The sequence below is a fragment of the Bombina bombina genome, chromosome 5 (genome assembly GCF_027579735.1).
Source record: "Bombina bombina isolate aBomBom1 chromosome 5, aBomBom1.pri, whole genome shotgun sequence".
Classification (NCBI taxonomy): Eukaryota; Metazoa; Chordata; class Amphibia; order Anura; family Bombinatoridae; genus Bombina; species Bombina bombina.
In genome coordinates, this window is record NC_069503.1 from 563,686,823 (window position 1) to 563,713,498 (window position 26,676).

A 26,676-nucleotide genomic window follows, 5' to 3' on the forward strand; every position below is an offset into this window, starting at 1 on the left:
TTTGAATTGTTCAAAAACGCTTAACGATATTTGTAAACTAATAATAAAACAAAAACAGTTTTACAAAAATGCTTTATTTTTGCCATGTTTATTGACATCTATGGTGAGCAGCATTGTGCGTAATATGGAGGCTGTATATCTTATGATCAGGCAGCCATCTTGGTTTACGCAAAAATATCAAAAGTCTATTTTCTCTGAAACCGCTTATGTTAGATCTGTGAAATTTGCTGTACAATCTTATATTGTGACCTAAATTCATAATTGCTCATTAGGGAGAGAATCAGTCACATGATGCGGCAGCAATATTAGTTTTATTTTTATCATAATTATTTATATTTCAATACTGCCTCTTTTGATTCAATTGCTAACAAAACACAAATTACTTATGCTAAACTCTTGAAATGAGTTATGCTAATACAGCCTATTGCAATGCTACATCTCATGCAACATTGAACTCATAGGTCCTATGGTTAGGCAGCCATTTTGTTTTTTGCGACAAATTTCGAGAAACGCTTAAAAATCTTCACCTCTGGAACTGCTTATGTTACAGTTTTGAAACTTGCTGTGCTCAGTGCTGCTATGACCTAGATTTGCCATTGTTCAACAGAAGTTCCTTGATCACATGATGTAGCAGCCATCTTGCATTTTGTAAAAATCTTTAAACATCTTCTTCTCTTAAACTGCTTAGTGCAATAAAGCAGAATTTTGCACATATATTCCTTGCAAGGTCCTCTCACAAGTTCATTCAAACTGCGATTTTTCTATAATCATCATGGCTGCTGTTAGACATTAACCTTTTTATCGACATTTAATTGCGTAAATTTGCACTTTATGCATTAGTTTTACAATATTTAACAATATTACAGTGTAATAGACACATTAAGCATTTTTAAACAATTGAAAATGGCTGTCAAACCACATGACATATCAACTTCACTTGAACAAATCTGAATGTTAGTCATAAGATAACTCAGTAAACAAAATTTCAAGTCTGTCCCATAAGTAGTTTCGGAAAAGAAGATTTTTGTAGTTTTTAAAAACAGCACATACGAAACAAAATGGCTGCCAAGCTATGCAATGTATGGCTTTCAAATTGCACATACTAATGCTCACTATAGACATCTACAATTTGCAGAAGTTTCATGAAAATTATTTGCAAATGTTTTATTTCATGAAGGAGACTTTGCAGTGCGAATTTTGACTGCAATGTTGCCTTTAGGGGTCATGACTATGTGTCTGCTGCACTGTAATATAGTTAAATAGTGTAAATATAATGCATAAAGTGCAAATTTACGCAATTAAACAACGATAAAAAGGTGAATGGCTCATAGCAGCCATGTTGATTATGGAAATTTTGCAGTTTTAACAATCTTGGTAGATGACCTTACAAAGAGTACATGTGGAAAATTACGCTTTATTGCACTTAGCGGTTTCAGAAAATAAAATGTTTAAAGATTTTTGTACATTTCAAAATGGCAGCTAGATCATGTGACTAAATCATTTTTCTTGAACAAACTTTATTCTAGGTCAGTACAGCAGTACAGACAGCAAGTTTCACAACTGTAACATAAGCGGTTCCGGAGAAGAAGATTTTCAAGCAGTTGTCAAAATTTGTCGCAAAAAATAATATGGCTGCTAGGTCACATGACCTATGAGATGTAGTTTGCACTGGATTATGCACAGCATAGTTCTCTAGTACTGTGCCAAGTTTCATGAGTTTTTGAGTTATGCTGTGGTTATTATAAGCATTTGAAAAAAACGGCGGAAAAATAGTAATAGTACAAGCAATAACAAATAATAATATAGCTGCAAGCAGCGATAGAGGTGGCCATGCGCATCCACATTGCAATGGCATACAAGCAGCTAAGTCACAACATAAAGCTTTATAGAAGTTTTTACAAGTTGGAAAGAAAACACATTTTCGAAATGTTTGCATTTTTCAAGATGGCTGCCCCACCATATGACCAATACTTTCATCACGATCAGATGTAACTCTAGGTGACAATATATGGTTAAACCAATATGGCTGCCACAGCTTGTGACCAATTCCTTCAACATGAACAACTGTGACTCTAGGTCACATTATAAGGTTATACAGCAAGTTTACAGTTCTAACATAAGCAGTTGCAGAGAAAATAGATTGATAGATATTCGTGAAATAAGCAAACTTGGTAGAGGACCTTGCAAGGAGTATATATGCAAAATTGCGTTTTATTGTACAAAGCGGTTTAAGAGAAGAAGATGTTTAAAGATTTTTGCAAAATGCAAGATGGCTGCTACATCATGTCCAAGGCACTTCTGTTAAGCAATACCAAATCTAGGTCATAGCAGCACTGAGCACAGCAAGTTTCAATGTTGTAACATAAGCACTTCCAGAGCTGAAGATTTTTTAGTGTTTCTCGAAATTTGTTGCAAAAAAACAAAATGGCTGCCTAACCATATGACCTATGAGTTCAATGTTGCATGAGATGTAGCATTGCAAAAGGCTGTACCAGCATACCTGATTTCAAGAGTTTAGCATAAGTAATTTGTGTTTTGTGAGCAATTGACTCAAATGAGGCAGTATTGAATTACAAATAATTATGGTAAATATAAAACCGATATTGCTGCCGCATCATGTGACTGATTATCTCTTAAGGAGCAATTCTAAATCTAGGTCATCATATAAGATTATACAGCAAATTTCACAGTTCTTACATAAGCGGTTGCAGAGAAAATAGACTTTCAATATTTTCGTGTAAACCAATATAAGATCATAAGATATACAGCCTCCATATTATGCACAACAGTGCTCACCATAGATGTCAATAAGCATGGCAAAAACAAAGCATTTTTGTCAAACGGTTTTTGTTTTATTATTAATTTAAAAATATTGTTAACCAATTTTGAACAATTCAAAATGGCTGCCAAACCACGTGACCAATTGACTTCTCTTGAACAAATCTGAATATTGGTCATAAGATAACTCTACAAACCAAATTTCAAGTCTGTCTCATAAGCGGTTTCGGAGAAGAAGGTTTTTGTAGTTTTTTAAAATGGCGCATATGAAACAAAATTGCTGCAAAGCTATGCGATGTATGGCTTTCAGATTGGTACATACGCACCAGCATACCTGATTTCAAGAGCTTTGCATTAGCAGTTCAAGAGTTATGGGCAATATTATAAGTTTGGCGGAATAATAATAATAAAAATAATAATAATCCTGACAATAACAATAGGTTGTCCTGCAACTTCGTTTCATGGCCACCTAATAAAAAAAAGTAATAATAATCCTGACAATAACAATAGGTTGTCCTGCAACTTTGTTGCATGGCCATCTAATAATAATAATCCTGACAGTAACAATAGGTTGTCCTGCAACTTTGTTGCTGGCCACCTAAATATAGCTGCAAGCAGCAATAGAGGTTGCCAAGCGCATCGCCTTTGCAATGGCATACAAGCAGCTAAATCACAATATAAAGCTTTAACGCAAGTTTTTACAGTTCTAACACATGCAGTTGGTAAAAAAAAAAATTCAAAATGTTTGCGTTTTTCAAGATGGCTGCTACAGCATATGACTAATACTTTCAACACGAATAGATGTAACTCTAGGTCACAATATATGGTTATACAGCAAATTTCAGAGCTTTAACATAAGCGATTGCAAAGAAAATACATTTTCAAAACTTTCACGCAAACAAATATGGCACAGCGTGTGACCAATTCCTTCAACATGAACAACTGTGACTCTAGGTCACAATATAAGGTTATATAGCTATTAAGTTATTAAGTTTCACAGTTCTAACATAAGCGGTTGCAGAGAAAATAATTTTTTGAAATTTTCGCGTAAAACAAAATGGCTGACAGATCATGTGATATACAGCCTTCATATTACGCACAATAGTGCTCACCATAGATGTCAATAAACATGGCAAAAATAAAGCATTTTTGTAAAACAGTTTTTGTTTTATTATTGGTTAAAAAATATCGTTATGCGTTTTTGAACAATTCAAAATGACTGCCAAACCACATGACCAATTGACTTCTCTTGAACAAATCTGAATATTGGTCATAAGATAACTCTATAAACCTAGTTTCACGTCTGACTCATAAGCGGTTTCGGAGAAGAAGATTTTTGTAGTTTTTAAAAACAGCGCATACGAAACAAAATGACCACCACACTGTGTAATGTATGGCTTTCATATTGCACACACTAATGCTCACCATAGACCTCTACAAGTTGCAGAAGTTTCATGAAAATTTGCAAATGTTTTATTTCACGAAGGCGACTGCGCAGTGCAAATTTTAACTGCAATATTGTCTTTAAGGATTATGACTATGTGTAATCATGTGTCTATTTCACTGTAATATTGTTAAATATTGTAAAACTAATATATAAAGTGCAAAATTGCGCAATTAAATGGCGATTTAAAAGGTTAATGTCTCACAGCAGCCATGTTGATTATGCAAAAATCGCAATTTTAACAAACGTGGTAGAGGACCTTGCAAAATTGCGCTTTATTGCACTAAGCGGTTTAAGAGAAGAAGATGTTTAAAGATTTTTGCAAAATGCAAGATGGCTGCTACATCATGTGACCAAGGCACTTCTGTTGACCAATGGCAAATCTAGGTCATAGCAGCACTAAGCACAGCAAGTTTCAAAGTTGCAACACAAGCAGTTCCAGAGCTAAAGATTATTAAGCAGTTCCCGAAATTTGTCACAAAAAACAATATGGCTGCGTAACCTTATGACCTATCAGTTCAGTATTGCATGAGGTGTAGCAGAGCAATAGGCTGTACCAGCATACCTGATTTCAAGAGTTTAGCATAAGTAATTTGTGTTTTGTGAGCAATTGAATCAAAAGAGGCAGCATTGGATTATAAATAATTACGATAAAAATAAAACTAATATTGCTGCCGCATCATGTGACTGATTCTCTCCTAATGAGCAATTGTGAATTTAGGTCACCATATAAGTTTATACAGTAAATTTCACAGTTCTTACATAAGCGGTTGCAGAGAAAATAGACTTTCAAAATTTTTGCGTAAACCAAGATGTCTGCCTGATCGTAAGATATACAGCCTCCATATTACGCACAATAGTGCTCACTCTAGATGTCAAAAAACATGGCAAAAATAAAGCATTTTTGTAAAACGGTTTTTGTTTTAATATTAATTTAAATATATCGTTAAGCAATTTTGAACAATTCAAAATGGCTGCCAAACCACATGACGTATCAATTTCTCTTGAACAAATCTGAATGTTAGTCATAAGATAACTCTATAAACAAAATTTCAAGTCTGTTCCATAAGCGGTTTCGGAGAAGATTTTATAGTTTTTAAAAATGGCGCATACAAAACAAAATGGCCGCCAAGCTATGCAATGTATGGCTTTCAAATTGCACATACTAATGCTCACTATAGACCTCTATAATTTGCAGAAGTTTCATGAAAATTTGCAAATATTTTATTTCATGCAGGCGACTGCGCAATGCAAATTTTAACTGCAATATTGTCTTTAAGGGTTATGACTATGTGTAATCATGTTTCTATTACACTGTAATATTGTTAAATATTTTAAAACTAATGTATAAAGTGCAAAATTATGCAATTAAATGAAAATAAAAAGTTTAATGTCTCACAGCAGCCATGTTGATTATGGAAAAATCGCAGTTTGAACAAACTTGGTAAAAGACCTTGCAAGGAGTATATGTGCAAAATTGTGCTTTATTGTACTAAGCGGTTTAAGAGAAGAAGATGTTTAAAGATTTTTGCAAAATGCAAGATGGCTGCTACATCATGTGACCAAGGCACTTCTGTTGAGCAATGGCAAATCTAGTTCATATCAGCACTGAGCACAGCAAGTTTCAAAGTTGTAACACAAGCAGTTCCAGATATGAAGATTATTAAGCATTTCTCGAAATTTGTTGCAAAAAGCAATATGGCTGCATAACCTTATGACCTATGAGTTCAATATTGCATGAGATGTAGCAGAGCAATAGGCTGTACCAGCATACCTGATTTCAATAGCTTTGCTTTAGCAGTTCAAAAGTTATGGGCAATAGAAAAAGTGGCAGAATAATAAAAATAATAATAATAATCCTGACAATAACAATAGGTTGTCCTGCAACTTCGTTGTATAGTCACCTAATAATAATAAATATAGCAGCAAGCAGCAATAGAGGTGGCCACGCCCATCACCTTTGCAATGGCATACAAGCTGCTAAGTCACAATATATAACTATACAGCGAATGTCACAGCTTTAACATAAGCGGTTGCAAAGAAATAACATTTTAATTTTTTTTGCGTAAACCACTATGGCTGCCATAGCTTGTTACAAATTCCTTCAACATGAACAAATGTGACTCTATGTCACAATATAAGGTTATACAACTAGTTTCATAGTTCTAACATAAACGTTTGCAGAGAAAATAGACTTTCAATATTTTTGCGTAAACCAATATGGCTGCCCGATCATAAGATATACAGCCTTCGTATTATGCACAATTGTGCTGACCATAGATGTCAATAAACATGGCAAAAATAAAGCATTTTTGTAAAACAGTTTTTGTTTTATTATTAATTTAAAAATATCGTTAAGCATTTTTGAATGAGTCAAAATGGCTGCCAAACCACATGACCTATCAACTTCTCTTGAACAAATCTGAATGTTAGTCATAAGATAACTCTATAAACAAAATTTCACATCTGTCCCATAAGTGGTTTCGGAGAAGAAGAATTTGTAGTTTTTAAAAATGGAGCATACGAAACAAAATGGCCGCCAAGCTATGCAATGTATGGCTTTCAAATTGCACATACTAATTCTCTTTATAGACCTCTACAATTTGCAGAGGTTTCATGAAAATTTGCAGCTGTGAAACTTGTGTGTACTGCTGTACTGACCTAGAAAAAAGTTTGTTCAAGAGAAGTGATTTAGTCACATGATCTAGCTGCCATTTTGAAATGTGCAAAAATCTTTAAACATCTTCTTCTCTGCAACCGCTAAGTGCAATGATGCGCAATTTTACACATGTGCTCCTTGCAAGGTCATCTACCAAGTTTGTTCAAACTGCGAATTTTCCATAATCATCATGGCTGCTATGAGCTGTTTAATTGCGTAAATTTGCACTTTATGCATTATGTTTACACTATTTAACTATATTACAGTGTAGCAGACACATGAGTAAACATAGTCATGACCCCTAAAGGCAATATTGCAGTCAAAATTTGAACTACGCGGTTGCCTTTGTGAGATAAAACATTTGCAAACTTGAGCATTAGTATGTGCAATTTGAAAGCCATACAATGCATAGCTTGGCGGCCATTTTGTTTTGTATGTGCTGTTTTTAAAAACTGCAAAAATCTTCTTCTCCGAAACCGCTTATGGCACAGACTTGAAATTTAATTTACAGAGTTATCTTATGACTAACATTCAGATTTGTTCAAGAGAAGTTGATAGGTCATGTGGTTTGGCAGCCATTTTGAATTGTTCAAAAACGCTTAACGATATTTGTAAACTAATAATAAAACAAAAACAGTTTTACAAAAATGCTTTATTTTTGCCATGTTTATTGACATCTATGGTGAGCAGCATTGTGCGTAATATGGAGGCTGTATATCTTATGATCAGGCAGCCATCTTGGTTTACGCAAAAATATCAAAAGTCTATTTTCTCTGAAACCGCTTATGTTAGATCTGTGAAATTTGCTGTACAATCTTATATTGTGACCTAAATTCATAATTGCTCATTAGGGAGAGAATCAGTCACATGATGCGGCAGCAATATTAGTTTTATTTTTATCATAATTATTTATATTTCAATACTGCCTCTTTTGATTCAATTGCTAACAAAACACAAATTACTTATGCTAAACTCTTGAAATGAGTTATGCTAATACAGCCTATTGCAATGCTACATCTCATGCAACATTGAACTCATAGGTCCTATGGTTAGGCAGCCATTTTGTTTTTTGCGACAAATTTCGAGAAACGCTTAAAAATCTTCACCTCTGGAACTGCTTATGTTACAGTTTTGAAACTTGCTGTGCTCAGTGCTGCTATGACCTAGATTTGCCATTGTTCAACAGAAGTTCCTTGATCACATGATGTAGCAGCCATCTTGCATTTTGTAAAAATCTTTAAACATCTTCTTCTCTTAAACTGCTTAGTGCAATAAAGCAGAATTTTGCACATATATTCCTTGCAAGGTCCTCTCACAAGTTCATTCAAACTGCGATTTTTCTATAATCATCATGGCTGCTGTTAGACATTAACCTTTTTATCGACATTTAATTGCGTAAATTTGCACTTTATGCATTAGTTTTACAATATTTAACAATATTACAGTGTAATAGACACATTAAGCATTTTTAAACAATTGAAAATGGCTGTCAAACCACATGACATATCAACTTCACTTGAACAAATCTGAATGTTAGTCATAAGATAACTCAGTAAACAAAATTTCAAGTCTGTCCCATAAGTAGTTTCGGAAAAGAAGATTTTTGTAGTTTTTAAAAACAGCACATACGAAACAAAATGGCTGCCAAGCTATGCAATGTATGGCTTTCAAATTGCACATACTAATGCTCACTATAGACATCTACAATTTGCAGAAGTTTCATGAAAATTATTTGCAAATGTTTTATTTCATGAAGGAGACTTTGCAGTGCGAATTTTGACTGCAATGTTGCCTTTAGGGGTCATGACTATGTGTCTGCTGCACTGTAATATAGTTACATAGTGTAAATATAATGCATAAAGTGCAAATTTACGCAATTAAACAACGATAAAAAGGTGAATGGCTCATAGCAGCCATGTTGATTATGGAAATTTTGCAGTTTTAACAATCTTGGTAGATGACCTTACAAAGAGTACATGTGGAAAATTACGCTTTATTGCACTTAGCGGTTTCAGAAAATAAAATGTTTAAAGATTTTTGTACATTTCAAAATGGCAGCTAGATCATGTGACTAAATCACTTTTCTTGAACAAACTTTATTCTAGGTCAGTACAGCAGTACACACAGCAAGTTTCACAACTGTAACATAAGCAGTTCCGGAGAAGAAGATTTTCAAGCAGTTGTCAAAATTTGTCGCAAAAAATAATATGGCTGCTAGGTCACATGACCTATGAGATGTATTTTGCACTGGATTATGCACAGCATAGTTCTCTAGTACTGTGCCAAGTTTCATGAGTTTTTGAGTTATGCTGTGGTTATTATAAGCATTTGAAAAAAACGGCGGAAAAATAGTAATAGTACAAGCAATAACAAATAATAATATAGCTGCAAGCAGCGATAGAGGTGGCCATGCGCATCCACATTGCAATGGCATACAAGCAGCTAAGTCACAACATAAAGCTTTATAGAAGTTTTTACAATTCTAACATTAGCAGTTGGAAAGAAAACACGTTTTCAAATTTTTTGCGTTTTTCAAGATGGCTGCCCCACCATATGGTACAGGTTTTTCAAAGACTTTCCTGCGCTGCCTAGGTGTTGACTAGCCCTAACTCCTGAGATATCAACCCCTGATTGATATTGGATTAGTTTGTGCAAAAGAGAGTTTAAGAGTTTGGGGCGCAAATAAATGCTGCAACTAAAGAAATGGGTTGGAATAAGCTACTATATGTTTAAAATTGATTAAATTTGTATTTGGTCAATTCAATATAATGATAGACATATAATTGGTAAATATTATCCTTTATTTTAATACAAGTTTATCTATAACAAGTTGATCTATAAAAAATACAAATGTTCTTCTAAAAACAGTTCATCGAAATTTTGTAAAAAAATCTTGTTAAAATATATATTAAAAAAATAATAAAGATACATAAAGATCGTATAATGGTATAGTGAGATTTCAAGTAATTGTGTGAGGAATATAGGAAGGGCTTCTTTTGTCTATGTATGTAGCGATCTTACTCAGAGAGGTGCATAAGTTTTAGAAAAAATATTTTCCTATAGATGTAGTCAATAATGATCTGTTTGGTTATATACGCAAAAACACCTAGTTCATCAAAAACTAGTGTAGTGTAGACAAACTTTCAGTTCACAGTAGTTACACGTCAATAGGAATAGTTGATTACTAATTGTTAATATGTACTGAATATGTACTAATTCGGCTCCTCTAGGTATACATACATGTAATCTCTGTAAAAGACATGTGTGGAGAACGGTCAGTTTAACATGTGTGGAGAACGGTCAGTTTAAAAGCAGTTTAAAAACAAGGTTCTTTTGGTTGTGATAGTTAGATTCTTATGTAAACATGATATTTATGCTAACATGATATTTGTGCAGCAGAATGCAGTCGGCCGACTGGAATGGATAGCTCGTTCAAACTGAACCGTTTGTAGTCTTTTTTACGGTATGATCAGTTTGCTATTTGTTAACAATAGTCTGATGTACGTTGCCCGGGTAATTAATTGTTATGTTGCCAGAGCTCTACGGATTAGGAGCACATAGTGAAAAGTAAGGAACGATAGTTTTACTTACTTGAATGCTCCTAACCGATTCTGGAGCCTGGATGCAGATGAAAGTCAAAAATGTTACTTTGTATATCCTTCCGCTCAGTAGATGATGCTCAGTAGATGATGCTGAGAGTAGCTTCTTTTGATGTCCTCGGATGTATTAACTCCGTATTTGCTTACAGCTTAGGTGTGACGGCTCAATTGTAGTCCTCCAGTCCGCTCACAAATAGCGGCTACTTTGTTGCAGAACTGTAAGTGCTGGTTTTTTAAATCGCGGTCTCTTACTTAACAAAGTTCAGAGTAGTTTATACCAGCGATAGTCTTGTAGATATCCTTGGGTACACTGTAGAAAGTGTTTTAAATGGCAGTAGTGTGCTACGCGTTTCGGCCGTTAACTTTGGCCTTTTTCAAGCTAGACTACTGCATTACTTCTTGGCGGGCTTTTTATACCCTATTTTAGTTTTTTACAACGGTCATGTAATTGAATAATAATTTCATTGCTATTTCAAATACTCATGCAATTGGTCTGATATGTAGTTGATTAATTAATTTAGTACATTGTTTTTATGAATCAAACATCTACAGAAAGTGTTGGTTTTGAACAAGTGTTTAAATTAGTGTTTAGATTAAATTAAATCTATGCTTGGAACATATTTGTTTAGTGTTATAATGTGGCGACTACAGATTGTCTGCTCAAAAGATCTTTTTATATCTTTTTTTGCTCATTTTGTTGTTAAATTTTTCATTTTCTATCGTTTGTTGAAGAACATTTCAAAAAATTATTAATTTACACAAATATATAAAAAAGTTTGTAGGAACTCTTAAAAGACTCTGTTTAAAAAATATCTTAGAGCACTCATAAATAAAAATAAATATAAAAATAAAAATAAAAATAAAAAAGTATTATTTAGAAAAAAACTATTTTGGATTCATGGGCTAATATTCTGTAATTTCTATGTGTAAAAGAATAGCACTAGAGGTGTTTGTTAAAATCAAGTGATGGAATTAAGTGTTATAGAGTTTTGTTGCATACTTCTCTCTATTCTTTTAGGAAGCTATTCAAATTGAAGTCTATATTCAAACCTTTGGGTTGAAGTGTCTGCAATTGGAAAATCCATTTCGCTTCTGCTTGCATTAATCTATTTGATTGGTTCCCTCCCCTATAATCATTTCCTATTTTTTCTATAACTGTGAAGGTGAAAAATTTTAAGTTACTATTATTGCATAATCTGAATTGCTTAGGGACTGGAAGCTCCAGATTTCTTTTTTCTTCTGAATTTTCTATAGATAATATGTGCTCTCTTAGTCTTTCCCTTACTGTTCTCTCAGTTTCTCCAGTGTATTGGATATTACATTTCTTACATTCTATCAGGTAGATTACGTTTTTGTCCATGCACCTTATGGTGTTTTTAATTTTTTATTCTTTTTTAGTGATATTAGAAGTGAATGTATGGGTTCTCTTTGAATGTCTGCATGCTTTGCATATATGGCAGGGGTAGAACCCTTTTAAATCAGATCCTAAAACTCCTTTTTCTATTTCTTTTCTTTTAGTGTTTTTCATTGAAGGGGCCAGTCTATTTTTTAGGGTATTTTCTTTTCTGTATACAAATTTTGGTTTTGGAGGAAGGTGTTGGCCAATATCTGGATCATAGCTTAGGATATACCAATGTTTGCGAAAAATTTTTTCTATTATGTGTTTATCTTCAGCATATTGGGTGATAAATGGGATGTTTATTTTATCACCGGTTGTGTTGCATTTATTTTTCTTATTCGTATTATTTAGAATATCTGTTCTATTAATCTTTCTTACTTCTTCTAGATTTCTCTCTATATTAGATAGTTAGATTGTGATAGTTAGATTCTTATGTAAACATGATATTTATGCTAACATGATATTTGTGCAGCAGAATGCAGTCGGCCGACTGGAATGGATAGCTCGTTCTTCCTCTCTACAGTCATCCAGGCATTACAAGAACAAATTAAATAATCTCTAGGTGTTACTGGTGGCCTAAGATGATACAAGACATAACAGAATATGTACATAACTGCATCATCTGCACATCTTCTAAGTCTGAAAAGAAAGCTCCTTATGGCTTACTCATGCCCATTCAGATACCAGATAGACCATGGTCCCATTTGGGCATGGATTTTATCATTGAACTACCAGTATCATCAGGTATGAATACCATTTTAGTCGTTATAGATCTGTTTACGAAACAAGCTCATTTCATACCATTTCACAAACTTCCCAGTTCCTCTGAAACCACTCAGCTCTTCATCGATAATGTTGTTAGATTACATGGCATACCATCTATACTAACCATGGACAGAGGAACTCAGTTTAGCTCCCGCTTCTGGAGAAACCTCTGCCAGAAACTCCAAATTAAACACAGATACACCACTGCATATCATCCGCAGACCAACGGACAGGCTGAACGCCTTAATCAGTGGCTTGAATCCTACCTACAATGTTATTGTGCATATCATCAAGATGAATGGAAAAAATACTTATCTTTAGCTGAATTTTCGTACAATAACTCTACCAATTCCTCTACTAAGTTATCCCCATTTTTTGCTAATTTTGCATACCATCCCAATATCTCCGTAAATTCAAAACAAGTCACATCGAATCCTTCCATTGAAGAATTGGCTGATAAAATAACTGAGAATTTCCAACTACTTCGCAGAAATATGGAGACCGCACAGGTAGTGCAGAAAAATTATTATGATCTCAGGCGAAGAACACCACCGACATATACTATAGGGGATTGGGTATGGTTGTCGACAAAAAAATTACGACTTCAAGTTCCCAGTAAAAAATTAGCCAGTCTATTCATAGGACCATTTCAGATCATTTGTGTAATCAACGAGAATGCAGTCACCCTTCAGTTGCCCTCTACCTTAACCATCCATCCGACCTTCCACGTCTCCCTGTTGAAACCAGCTAAAATCACCAAGACTCAGATGATGCCACCAACAACACCACGTATAGACTCTGAGGAATATGAAGTGAAGGAGATCAATGACTCCAGGATTCATAATGGTGAACTACAATACTTGGTTAGTTGGAAGGGCTACTGCCCCGATGAGGAAACTTGGAAACCGAAGTCTCATATAACTGCCCCTAGGCTTATTGCTCAATTCCATAGACGCAATCCTCATAGACCTCGGCCACAAACCGTGGTGCGGTTTGCTTGAAGGGGGGATTCTGTCAGGTATTCCACCTTAAACTGACTTGTGTGAATAACTTCCAATACCACCTTTATTCATTAGACCAACCTACCTACTCTATATCACCTGTCTTCTAACCTTAGACAAGTGCTTAGTTATTGAGTGTTATAGGAGTAACATAGTTGCTCTCTCTGCTTTATCCTAAAATATTTTGGATTACAAATTACTGTTCTAATCTCCTTTATCTACTGAGATATTTCAAGTATCCTAAACAATAGGAAACTTTACAATCATTAAACTGCCTGCAGCACAGGATCTTTACAAACTGGGAGACTGATTCCCACTTAGAAACATAGAAACATAGATATTGACGGCAGATAAGAGCCATAGGCCCAGCAAGTCTGCCCGACCTTACCTAACATTATAAACTTATCTAGTTCATAGGATAGCCTTATGCTTGTCCCATGCATTTTTAAAGTCCCCCACAGTGTTTGTTGCTACTACCTCTTGAGGAAGTTTATTCCATAAATCAATCACTCTTTCTGTAAAGAAGTGCTTCCTCAAATTACTCCTGAATCTACTACCCTTTAGCTTGAGCTCATGACCCCTTGTTCTTGAATTTTACATTTTATGTAAAATACCCACAGCCTCAGTTTTACTAAACTCTTTAATGTACTTGAAAGTTGCTATCATATCACCTCTTTCCCTTCTCTCCTCTAAGCTATACATATTTAGGTCATTGAGCCTAACCTGGTAAGTTTTATTTTTTAGACCATGTACCATTTTGGTAGCCCTCCTTTGCACAGATTCAAGTTTGTTAATATCCTTCTGAAGATATGGCCTCCAGAACTGCACACAATACTCAAGATGAGGCCTAACTAATGATCTATAAAGTGGCATAAGAACCTTACTATTTCTGCTGCAAATACCTCTACCAATACATCCAAGCATTTTGCTAGCCTTACTCGCTGCATTACTACATTGTTTACTAAGTTTTAAATCATCTGAAATAATAATTCCCAAGTCCTGTTCCTCATCTGTAACAGTCAGTAAAGTGTCATTGAGTCTGTAATTAACATTTGGATTTTTCTTCCCTAAATGCATTATTTTACACTTTGCTGTGTTAAATTTTAGATCCCAGTCGTTTGTCCAATCCTCCAATTGTTGTATATCACTTCTCATTTTGTCTACCCCCCCCCCCCCTGGAATATCCACTCTGTTACAAATTGTTGTATCATCTGCAAAGAGACATACTTTCCCCTGTAGCCCTTTGCTCATATAGCAGATAAATATGTTAAACAAAACAGGCCCCAGAACTGACCCCTGAGGAACACCACTAGTAACAGCCCCCTCTGCTGAATGAACTCCATTTACTAAGACACTTTGTTTTCTGTCCTTAAGCCAGCATTCCACCCAGTTCACAATTTTTGAATCTAGACCAAGGAGATACAGTTTGTGAATTAGTTCATGCTTACTCCCATAAGCTGCAGCAATTATCTCCTCTCAAAGGAAACAGTTGTGCTACAATACCAAACCTCTGCACTTTTGTTTGTCACAGTCACTGTAACTAAGTCTGCCGCTGACTAATTACATTAAAGGCTCTAAGGAATAACAGCCTGTAATTGAGTTCCAGATTCCATACAGCTGCTCTGCCTCTTACCTGATTGCATTGCTTCACTGTTGCCTGTCAGCTGCATATCAGAAACACCCCTCTCACTGAAAATAGCTACAAGCAAAGTGTCCTAAGGTTGTGGTAAGCATGAAAATGTTCTAATTTGTATATATGTATATATGTGAAGTTTCTCATCACTGCAATTCATTACTCACCTGGTATATGATAACAAGAGACACTGTTCAGTTAATCAGGACTGCCTGCTTAATTATATATATAGCTCTTCCTCATAGAGAGAGACATTCTTCTGATTTATTTCTGAGATCATAACCAGGTTCATACCTGAATATACCTCAACTGTATCTTACCAAAAATTCACTGTGAGCTAGCTGGTTGTCTTCTTGATAAGATAATTCTCAGCTCCATTGAGACATTTTATAACAGTTTCGCAGTTGCAGATCCAAACAACTGTCTTTCATCAGTTGAATCCTAACAATAATCCTATAACTAGCGATATGGCAGAATTTGCAGCAGAAGTCGCCAAAATTCTAACCCCCCCCCCCCCCCCCCCCCCCAATTTGACTCTATAAAGTTTGAAATCTGGAAAGAAATAGCTAATTTGACTACAGAAGTTAGACAGTTCTCCATAAGAATAGACGAGCTGGAGAATAGATTATCAGACTTAGAGGATCGGTATAATCAACAAGAGCCAGTCTCAGTGTCACATAGCAAGACAATTGCAGCTTTACAATTAAAAATTGAAGAACTCGAGGATCGCTCGAGACGTAATAATTTAAAAGTAATAGGTCTTCCGGAAATTTCGGAATTTCAAGATCTAATGACATTTGTTACGGTTACGTTGCCACAGGCCTTACTTATACCGCCCCCATCTTCTCCTTTTCAAGTAGAGAGGGTACATAGAATAGGACATTTGAGAGAGAATAGTGAAAATTCCAAACCAAGACCGGTCATATTTAAATTCATTAACTTTCAGGACAAACTATTATTTCTTAAATATTACAGGAAATGTAACCATTTTTTAATTGGTCCCCATAGAGTACTAATATTTCAGTACTTTTCAACAGAAACACTAACTAATAGAAGAGATATGTCCCCTTTTTACGGTAGGCTTATGAAGTCCAATTATAATGTTTTTTTTATTTTATTATTTTTGTTGAGGCATTCAGCAAAAACATAACAAGGAGGGTGCATTAGACAGTTTCAATGTGGACATAAATATACAGATAATGCGGGTAAGTCACAAGTCAATAAAGCAGTATACCTATCTAGCATATATCAAAGTTACTTTATCAATACTGTACTTTCTAAACATCTAATGGCAACCAGTTAAATAAGACCTCATTTTCTAATATGAAGTAATATGAATCACCCCTTGAACAATAGATTATGAACAATAAATGATCCTCCCTATTGACATCAGGTGTGGTAGGCTTTATTTTTTTCATTTTTAAAGCAGTGAAGCATGCATCATATTTACTGCTAGTAGCAATATTCATTGAAACAACTGTAACTTGCAATTGCTAAAAATTAAATGTCCATTGTATTAAAGATAATTATCTTTTGTAAATACAGGCAGGCAGGCAGAAAGAGGGGCAGGAAACTCTTTATCTATGTATACTTTTTGTCATGGGTCAGCAAGTGATTCTGGGCCTGTACTGGCACTATTTATTAATTTAATTATATATTTGCCATCTAAATTTTAACCCCGTTTTAACTCTTCAATTTTTTACAGACTGTGAATGACAGCATGAGCAAGAACAAAAAGCATTGGGAAGAAGCGCTAAGTGTCTACCGCCACACTGCCTTGAATGCACCCGATCCCGTCTGAGCTCGGAAGTTATGCAGGGCCAGGCCTGGTCAGTACCTGGATGGGAGACCGTCTGGGAACACCAGGTGCGGTAGGCTTTTTTTTTTCATTTTTAAAGCAGTGAAGCATGCGTCATATTTACTGATAGTAGCAATATTCATAGAAACATCTGTAGCTTGCAATTACTAAAAATTAAATGTCCATTGTATTAAAGATAATTATCTATTGTAAAGACAGACAGACAGGCAGGCAGGCAGAAAGAGGGGCAGGAAACTCTTTATCTATGTATACTTTTTGTCATGGGTCAGCAAGTGATTCTGGGCCTGTACTGACACTATTTATTAATTTATTTATATATTTGCCATCTAAATTTTAACCCTGTTTTAACTCTTCAATTTTTTACAGACTGTGAATGATAGCATGAGCAAGAACAAAAAGCGTTGGGAAGAAACGCTTAATGTTTACCGCCACACTGCCTTGAATGCACCCGATCCCATCTGATCTCGGAAGTTAAGCAGGGCCAGGCCTGGTCAGTACCTGGATGGGAGACCACCTGGGAACACCAGTTGCGGTAGGCTTTTTTTTTAATTTTTAAATCAGTAAAGCATGCTTCATATTTAAGGATAGTAGCAATATTCATAGAAACAACTGTAGCTTACAATTACTAAAAATTAGATGTCCATTGTATTAAAGATAATTATCTTTTGTAAAGACAGACAGGCAGGCAGAAAGAGGGGCAGGACACTCTTTATCTATATATACTTTTTGTCATGGGTCAGCAAGTGATTCTGGGCATGTACTGGCACTATTTATTAATTTATTTATATATTTGCCATCTAAATTTTAACCCCGTTTTAACTCTTCAATTTTTTACAGACTGTGAATGACAGCATGAGCAAGAACAAAAAGCGTTGGGAAGAAGCGCTAAGTGTCTACCGACACACTGCCTTGAATGCACCGATCCCATCTGATCTTGGAAGTTAAGCAGGGCCAGGCCTGGTCAGTACCTGGATGGGAGACCGCCTGGGAACACCAGGTGCGGTAGGCATTTTTTTTCATTTTTAAAGCAGTGAAGCATGCGTCATATTTACTGATAGTAGCAATATTCATTGAAACCACTGTAGCTTGCAATTACTAAAAATTAGATGTCCATTGTATTAAAGATAATTATCTTTTGTAAAGACAGACAGGCAGGCAGAAAGAGGGGCAGGACACTCTTTCTCTATGTATACTTTTTGTCATGGGTCAGCAAGTGATTCTGGGCATGTACTGGCACTATTTATTAATTTATTTATATATTTGCCATCTAAATTTTAACCCCGTTTTAACTCTTCAATTTTTTACAGACTGTGAATGACAGCATGAGCAAGAACAAAAAGCGTTGGGAAGAAGCGCTAAGTGTCTACCGACACACTGCCTTGAATGCACCCGATCCCGTCTGAGCTCGGAAGTTAATTAGGGCCAGGCCTGGTCAGTACCTGGATGGGAGACCGCCTGGGAACACCAGGTGCGGTAGGCTTTTTTTTTTCATTTTTAAAGCAGTGAAGCATGCGTCATATTTACTGATAGTAGCAATATTCATAGAAACAACTGTAGCTTGCAATTACTAAAAATTAAATGTCCATTGTATTAAAGATAATTATCTATTGTAAAGACAGACAGACAGGCAGGCAGAAAGAGGGGCATGAAACTCTGTATCTATGTATACTTTTTGTCATGGGTCAGCAAGTGATTCTGGGCCTGTACTGACACTATTTATTAATTTATTTATATATTTGCCATCTAAATTTTAACCCTGTTTTAACTCTTCAATTTTTTACAGACTGTGAATGATAGCATGAGCAAGAACAAAAAGCGTTGGGAAGAAACACTTAATGTTTACCGCCACACTGCCTTGAATGCACCGATCCCATCTGATCTCGGAAGTTAAGCAGGGCCAGGCCTGGTCAGTACCTGGATGGGAGACCACCTGGGAACACCAGTTGCGGTAGGCTTTTTTTTTTATTTTTAAATCAGTGAAGCATGCTTCATATTTAAGGATAGTAGCAATATTCATAGAAACAACTGTAGCTTGCAATTACTAAAAATGAAATGTCCATTGTATTAAAGATAATTATCTTTTGTAAAGACAGACAGACAGGCAGGCAGGCAGAAAGAGGGGCAGGAAACTCTTTATCTATGTACACCCGATCCCATCTGATCTCGGAAGCTAAGCAGAGCCAGGCCTGGTCAGTACCTGGATGGGAGACCGTCTGGGATCACCAGTTGCGGTAGGCTTTTTTTTCATTTTTAAATCAGTGAAGCATGCTTCATATTTACTGATAGTAGCAATATTCATAGAAACAACTGTAGCTTGCAATTACTAAAAATTAGATGTCCATTGTATTAAAGATAATTATCTTTTGTAAAGACAGACAGGCAGGCAGAAAGAGAGGCAGGAAACTTTATCTATATATACTTTTTGTCATGGGTCAGCAAGTGATTCTGGGCCTGTACTGGCACTATTTATTAATTTATTTATATATTTGCCATCTAAATATTAACCCCGTTTTAACTCTTCAATTTTTTACAAATTGTGAATGACAGCATGAGCAAGAACAAAAAGCGTTGGGAAGAATCCCTAAATGTCTAGCGCCACACTTCCTTGAATGCACCTGAACCCGTCTGATCTCGGAAGTTAAGCAGGGCAAGGCCTGGTCAGCACCTGCATGGGAGACCGCCTGGCAACACCAGGTGCGGTAGGCTTTTTTTTTTCATTTTTAAAGCAGTGAAGCATGCGTCATATTTACTGATAGTAGCAATATTCATTGAAACAACTGTAGCTTGCAATTACTAAACATTAGATGTCCATTGTATTAAAGATAATTATCTTTTGTAAAGACAGACAGACAGACAGGCAGGCAGAAAGAGGGGCAGGAAACTCTTTATCTTTGTATACTTTTTGTCATGGGTCAGCAAGTTATTCTTGGCCTGTACTGGCACTATTTATTAATTTATTTATTAATTTAATTATATATTTGCCATCTAAATTTTAATCCCGTTTTAACTCTTCAATTTTTTACAGACTGTGAATGACAGCATGAGCAAGAACAAAAAGCGTTGGGAAGAAGCACTAAGTGTCTACCGCCACACTGCCTTGAATGCACCCGACCCCGTCTGATCTTGGAAGTTAAGCAGGGCCAGGCCTAGTCAGCACCTGGATTGGAGACCGCCTGGGAACACCAGGTGCGGTAGGCTTTTTTTTTAATTTTTAAAGCAGTGAAGCATGCGTCATATTTACTGATAGTAGCAATATTCATTGAAACAACTGTAGCTTGCAATTTCTAAAAATTAGATGTCCATTGTATTAAAGATAATTATCTTTTGTAAAGACAGACAGGCAGGCAGAAAGAGGGGCAGGAAACTCTTTATCTATGTATACTTTTTGTCATGGGTCAACAAGTGATTCTGGGCCTGTACTTGCACTATTTATTAATTTATTTATATATTTGCCATCTAAATTTTAACCCCGTTTTAACTCTTCAATTTTTTACAGACTGTGAATGACAGCATGAGCAAGAACAAAAAGCGTTGGGAAGAAGCGCTAAGTGTCTACCGCCACACTGCCTTGAATGCACCCGATCCCGTCTGATCTCGGAAATTAAGCATAGCCAGGCCTGGTCAGTACTTGGATGGTAGACTGCCTGGGAACACCAGGTGTGGTAGGCATTTTTTTCATTTTTAAACCAGTGAAGCATGCGTAATATTTACTGATAGTAGGAATTTTCATTGAAACCGCTGTAGCTTGCAATTACTACAAATTAGATGTCCATTGTATTAAAGATAATTATCTTTTGTAAAGACAGACAGACAGGCAGGCAGGCAGAAAGAGGGGCAGGAAACTCTTTATCTATGTAAAATTTTTGTCATGGGTCAGCAAGTGATTCTGGGCCTGTACTGGCACTATTTATTAATTTATTTATATATTTGCCATCTAAATTTTAACCCCGTTTTAACACTTCAATTTTTTACAGACTGTGAATGACAGCATGAGCAAGAACAAAAAGCATTGGGAAGAAGCACTAAGTGTCTACCGCCACATTGCCTTGAATGCACCCAATCCCATCTGATCTCGTAAGTTAAGCAGGGCCAGGCCTGGTCAGTACCTGGATGGGAAACCGCCTGGGAACACCAGGTGCGGTAGGCTTTTTTTTTTTGTCATTTTTAAAGCAGTGAAGCATGCATCATATTTACTGATAGTAGCAATATTCATTGAAACAACTGTAGCTTGCAATTACTAAAAATTAGATGTCCATTGTATTAAAGATAATTATCTTTTGTAAAGACAGACAGGCAGGCAGAAATAGGGGCAGGAAACTCTTTATCTATGTATACTTTTTGTCATGGATCAGCAAGTGATTCTGGGCCTGTACTGGCACTATTTATTCATTTATTTAATTGACCCATGACAAGTGTCTACTTCCACACTGCCTTGAATGCACCTGATCCTGTCTGATCTTGGAAGTTAAGCAGGGCCAGGCCTAGTCAGTACCTGGATGGGAGACCACCTGGGAACACCAGGTGTGGTAGGCTTTTTTTTTTTTTCATTTTTAAAGCAGTGAAGCATGCGTCATATTTATTGATAGTAGCAATATTCATTGAAACAACTGTAGCTTGCAATTTCTAAAAATTAGATGTCCATTGTCTTAAAGATAATTATCTTTTGTAAAGACAGACAGGCAGAAAGAGGGGCAGGAAACTCTTTATCTATGTATTCTTTTTGTCATGGGTCAGCAAGTGATTCTGGGCCTGTACTGGCACTATTTATTAATTTATTTATATATTTGCCATCTAAATTTTAACCCCGTTTTAACTCTTCAATTTTTTACAGACTGTGAATGACAGCATGAGCAAGAACAAAAAGCATTGGGAAGAAGCACTAAGTGTCTACCGCCACATTGCCTTGAATGCACCCGATCCCATCTGATCTCGTAAGTTAAGCAGGGCCAGGCCTGGTCAGTACCTGGATGAGAAACCGCCTGGGAACACCAGGTGCGGTAGGCTTTTTTTTTTTCATTTTTAAAGCAGTGAAGCATGCATCATATTTACTAATAGTAGCAATATTCATTGAAACAACTGTAGCTTGCAATTACTAAAAATTAGATGTCCATTGTATTAAAGATAATTATCTTTTGTAAAGACAGACAGGCAGGCAGAAAGAGGGGCAGGAAACTCTTTATCTACGTATACTTTTTGTCATGGGTCAGCAAGTGATGCTGGTCCTGTACTGGCACTATTTATTAATTTATTTATATATTTGCCATCAAAATTTTAACCCCGTTTTAACTCTTCAATTTTTACAGACTGTGAATGACAGCATGAGCAAGAACAAAAAGCTTTGGGAAGAAGTGCTCAGTCTCTCCTGCCACACTGCTTTGAATGCACCCGATCCCCTATGATCTCGGAAGTTAAACAGGGCCAGGCCTGGTCAGTACCTGGATGGGAGACCGCCTGGGAACACAAGTTGCGGTAGTCTTTTTTTTTCATTTTTAAAGCAGTGATGCATGCGTCATATTTACTGATAGTAGCAATATTCATAGAAACAACTGTAGCTTGCAATTACTAAAAATTATATGTCCATTGTATTAAAGATAATTATCTTTTGTAAAGACAGACAGACAGGCAGGCAGGCAGAAAGAGGGGCAGGAAACTCTTTATCTATGTATACTTTTTGTCATGGGTCAGCAAGTGATTCTGGGCCTGTACTGGCACTATTTATTAATTTATTTATATATTTGCCATCAAAATTTTAACCCCGTTTTAACACTTCAATTTTTTACAGACTGTGAATGACAGCATGAGCAAGAACAAAAAGCTTTGGGAAGAAGCGCTAAGTGTCTACCGCCACACTGCCTTAAATGCACCCGATCCCGTCTGATCTCGGAAGTTAAGCATGGCCAGGCCTAGTCAGTACCTGGATGGAAGACTGCCTGGGAACACCAGGTGCGGTAGGCTTTTTTTTCATTTTTAAAGCAGTGAAGCATGCGTCATATTTACTGATAGTAGCAATATTCATTGAAACAACTGTAGCTTGCAATTACTAAAAATTAGATGTCCATTGTATTAAAGAGAATTATCTTTTGTAAAGACAGACAGGCAGGCAGGCAGAAAGAGGGGCAGGAAACTCTTTATGTATACTTTTGTCATGGGTCAGCAAGTGATTCTGGGCCTGTACTGACACTATTTAGTAATTTATTTATATATGTGCCATCTAAATTTTAACCCCGTTTTAACTCTTCAATTTTTTACAGACTGTGAATGACAGCATGAGCAAGAACAAAAAGCGTTGGGAAGAAGCACTAAGTGTCTACCGCCACACTGCCTTGAATGCACCCGATCCCGTCTGATCTCGGAAGTTAAGCAGGGCCAGGCCTAGTCAGTACCTGGATGGGAGACCGCCTGGGAACACCAGGTGCGGTAGTCTTTTTTTTTCATTTTTAAAGCAGTGATGCATGCGTCATATTTACTGATAGTAGCAATATTCATAGAAACAACTGTAGCTTGCAATTACTAAAAATTATATGTCCATTGTATTAAAGATAATTATCTTTTGTAAAGACAGACAGACAGGCAGGCAGGCAGAAAGAGGGGCAGGAAACTCTTTATCTATGTATACTTTTTGTCATGGGTCAGCAAGTGATTCTGGGCCTGTACTGGCACTATTTATTAATTTATTTATATATTTGCCATCTAAATTTTAACCCCGTTTTAACTCTTCAATTTTTTACAGACTGTGAATGACAGCATGAGTAAGAACAAATAGCTTTGGGAAGAAGCGCTAAGTGTTTACCGCCACACTGCCTTGAATGCACCCGATCCTGTCTGATCTCGGAAGTTAAGCAGGGCCAGGCCTAGTCAGTACCTGGATGGAAGACCGCCTGGGAACACCAGGTGCGGTAGGCTTTTTTTTCATTTTTAAAGCAGTGAAGCATGCGTCATATTTACTGATAGTAGCAATATTCATTGAAACAACTGTAGCTTGCAATTACTAAAAATTATATGTCCATTGTATTAAAGATAATTATCTTTTGTAAAGACAGACAGACAGGCAGGCAGGCAGAAAGAGGGGCAGGAAACTCTTTATCTAAGTATACTTTTTGTCATGGGTCAGCAAGTGATTCTGGGCCTGTACTGGCACTATTTATTAATTTATTTATATATTTGCCATCTAAATTTTAACCCCGTTTTAACTCTTCAATTTTTTACAGACTGTGAATGACAGCATGAGCAAGAACAAATAGCTTTGGGAAGAAGCGCTAAGTGTTTACCGCCACACTGCCTTGAATGCACCCGATCCTGTCTGATCTCGGAAGTTAAGCAGGGCAAGGCCTAGTCAGTACCTGGATGGAAGACCACCTGGGAACACCAGGTGCGGTAGGCTTTTTTTTCATTTTTAAAGCAGTGAAGCATGCGTCATATTTACTGATAGTAGCAATATTCATTGAAACAACTGTAGCTTGCAATTACTAAAAATTAGATGTCCATTGTATTAAAGAGAATTATCTTTTGTAAAGACAGACAGGCAGGCAGGCAGAAAGAGGGGCAGGAAACTCTTTATGTATACTTTTGTCATGGGTCAGCAAGTGATTCTGGGCCTGTACTGACACTATTTAGTATTTTATTTATATATGTGCCATCTAAATATTTTTTTTTTATTTTTTTTAAAGATTTTTATTGAGGTTTAAAGAAACAAATACATATGTATCTTCAAAGAAAAAGTAAACAGTCATTACACTCCATGACCATAGTGACATAGTGAGATACAAGATAATAATTGGAGTTAATACAAGATAATGTGAAATATATTAATACAGCCCGCTACATAAGTAGTATCTTTAGCATAAAACAGAATAAATCAAATTCCAACCCTCATTTTCTTTTCTTTTTCTAACCTCCTTGAAGCAGGTGAGGCCACTTTTGGACCTTCAGCATAGTAGGCAGGATGGATATTAGGAGGATTATAATTATATAAGGCCACTTATGGACCTTCACAAATTATATCAGCTATGGATATATCATATTCACATGAGTATAACTTATACAGTATATATAAACACATCACGATTTGTACCTTATAATTAGTGTATAATTAAACGGTCCTTGTACCTTTTATGGACCGAGAAAAGTTAAAGAGCTAATAAAATAGTAAGTGTATATGCGCTCTATAAGGAGGCTGCCGAGCACATTAAGAAGGCTCTTATGCAAAATGAAGTTCCTGTTAGCATATATACATTTTCAGAGGCATATTAAAATTAACAGTAGCGCGTCATATATTTTACATTAATGTATGGCCACTTTTGGACCTAGTGAACACTATTAAAACACATCAACTTATATTATAGTATAGATATAATTTAGCTGTCCCCAGTAGGTAACTGGTCTAAAGGAATACCAGAGGGAGAGTCCCCGCATATGGTAAATAGGGGTCACTCAACAAAATAACAAGGGACTGACAGGGGAAATAGATGTAGCAGCAATATTGGGTCAATCATATGTCTTAGCAAGAATACACCTGAATATAGATTGAGGATAGCAGTAATAGATGACTGTAGGGACACAGAGATGGATTTATTAAGTCAACCCCATCACTAACCAGCAGGAGTCAAATATAATTTTTGCAGATCAGACTAGAAGGAGCCGCTCATAGTATAATACCATAATATAACATTATGGCGAAAGGGTAGATATTGAGCGAGGTTGCAGGGATTATAAAGGTGGATATCCACTCTACCTGGGTACATCATCTACCATAAAGTGGGCGCTAACAAACAAAGGTCACACCTGCGTGTATTTGATTTTGTTAAACACAGTGCATAGTTCAGATGTATCCCCGGAATTATGGCACATCTAGTGAATAAACATTGTATATGTGAGCTCATCAGAAATGATATATATATATAAAAAAAAAAAAAAAGTCCTGTTACTGGAACCTAAATAGCGTTTTATATGTGCTCTTTGCCTCATTCTAGTCACTGCAGGGATTAAAATATTGTTAGCAAAAGATATGGCAAGCAATGTTTTCATAGTCCGCAGAATTCACTATAAAGTAAAATGAAAAGCTTCACAAACTGACCCAGCTCATGTTAAATTTAGGGGTATCTTTTTTTGGGGGGGTTTTGGAGAAAATATCACTCATTTATCCCACTCCAACTCTCAAATTATCCAGAGGGAAAACACTATAGATCACCTTCAGTCCCAGAAGCCCTGTGCGAGCAGGGAAGGGTCGATGCTGCAATGCTTTCTCCCTCTGTGAGGACATCATCATACCGGTAAGGAATATTTGCAAAGGGCCTTGTCCCAATTGAGCGACTTGATCATTAACACAAGTGAGGTGTGAAGAGACAGCTGTGCTTGGCATCTGCCCTGTAGATCGCAGAAGTAGGGATTTTTGACGTGCTGCGAGTGAAGCCAGGCACCCTTCACGAGCTGGTAGCCAGCCTCTATACTGAGTGCTTGTTAGGGTTTTATTCTCATCTGGGCCGTCGGCGCAAACCAGCATCTCCTTCTGCATGGACCCTAAGCGCTGCATCCGTCGATCCCCACAGGGCTGAAGATAAGTGGGTCTTGAGAGATCCATCC

The 26,676-nt window shown here is 36.3% G+C and overlaps 5 non-coding genes and 11 pseudogenes across 5 annotated transcripts; all 16 read left to right on the forward strand.

Annotated features, from left to right (window-relative positions):
- The first annotated feature begins 17,037 nt into the window (after window positions 1-17,037).
- Window positions 17,038-17,156, forward strand: LOC128661821 (5S ribosomal RNA). Its single transcript, XR_008402624.1, has one exon. It is a non-coding gene; the product is annotated as a 5S ribosomal RNA (ribosomal RNA).
- A 361-nt stretch (window positions 17,157-17,517) lies between these two features.
- LOC128661817 (5S ribosomal RNA) lies at window positions 17,518-17,636 on the forward strand. Its single transcript, XR_008402622.1, has one exon. It is a non-coding gene; the product is annotated as a 5S ribosomal RNA (ribosomal RNA).
- Window positions 17,637-17,988: 352 nt separating this feature from the next.
- On the forward strand, window positions 17,989-18,106 carry LOC128661906 (uncharacterized; annotated as a pseudogene).
- Window positions 18,107-18,458: 352 nt separating this feature from the next.
- On the forward strand, window positions 18,459-18,577 carry LOC128661826 (5S ribosomal RNA). Its single transcript, XR_008402628.1, has one exon. It is a non-coding gene; the product is annotated as a 5S ribosomal RNA (ribosomal RNA).
- A 357-nt stretch (window positions 18,578-18,934) lies between these two features.
- Window positions 18,935-19,052, forward strand: LOC128661831 (uncharacterized; annotated as a pseudogene).
- Window positions 19,053-19,684: 632 nt separating this feature from the next.
- On the forward strand, window positions 19,685-19,803 carry LOC128661781 (uncharacterized; annotated as a pseudogene).
- A 373-nt stretch (window positions 19,804-20,176) lies between these two features.
- On the forward strand, window positions 20,177-20,295 carry LOC128661778 (uncharacterized; annotated as a pseudogene).
- A 352-nt stretch (window positions 20,296-20,647) lies between these two features.
- LOC128661949 (uncharacterized) lies at window positions 20,648-20,766 on the forward strand (annotated as a pseudogene).
- A 359-nt stretch (window positions 20,767-21,125) lies between these two features.
- LOC128661861 (uncharacterized) lies at window positions 21,126-21,244 on the forward strand (annotated as a pseudogene).
- A 267-nt stretch (window positions 21,245-21,511) lies between these two features.
- On the forward strand, window positions 21,512-21,630 carry LOC128661951 (uncharacterized; annotated as a pseudogene).
- A 352-nt stretch (window positions 21,631-21,982) lies between these two features.
- Window positions 21,983-22,101, forward strand: LOC128661832 (uncharacterized; annotated as a pseudogene).
- Window positions 22,102-22,454: 353 nt separating this feature from the next.
- Window positions 22,455-22,573, forward strand: LOC128661789 (uncharacterized; annotated as a pseudogene).
- A 360-nt stretch (window positions 22,574-22,933) lies between these two features.
- On the forward strand, window positions 22,934-23,052 carry LOC128661895 (uncharacterized; annotated as a pseudogene).
- Window positions 23,053-23,402: 350 nt separating this feature from the next.
- Window positions 23,403-23,521, forward strand: LOC128661795 (5S ribosomal RNA). Its single transcript, XR_008402620.1, has one exon. It is a non-coding gene; the product is annotated as a 5S ribosomal RNA (ribosomal RNA).
- A 360-nt stretch (window positions 23,522-23,881) lies between these two features.
- On the forward strand, window positions 23,882-24,000 carry LOC128661829 (uncharacterized; annotated as a pseudogene).
- Window positions 24,001-24,359: 359 nt separating this feature from the next.
- Window positions 24,360-24,478, forward strand: LOC128661823 (5S ribosomal RNA). The gene has a single exon (XR_008402626.1). It is a non-coding gene; the product is annotated as a 5S ribosomal RNA (ribosomal RNA).
- Window positions 24,479-26,676: the final 2,198 nt, after the last annotated feature.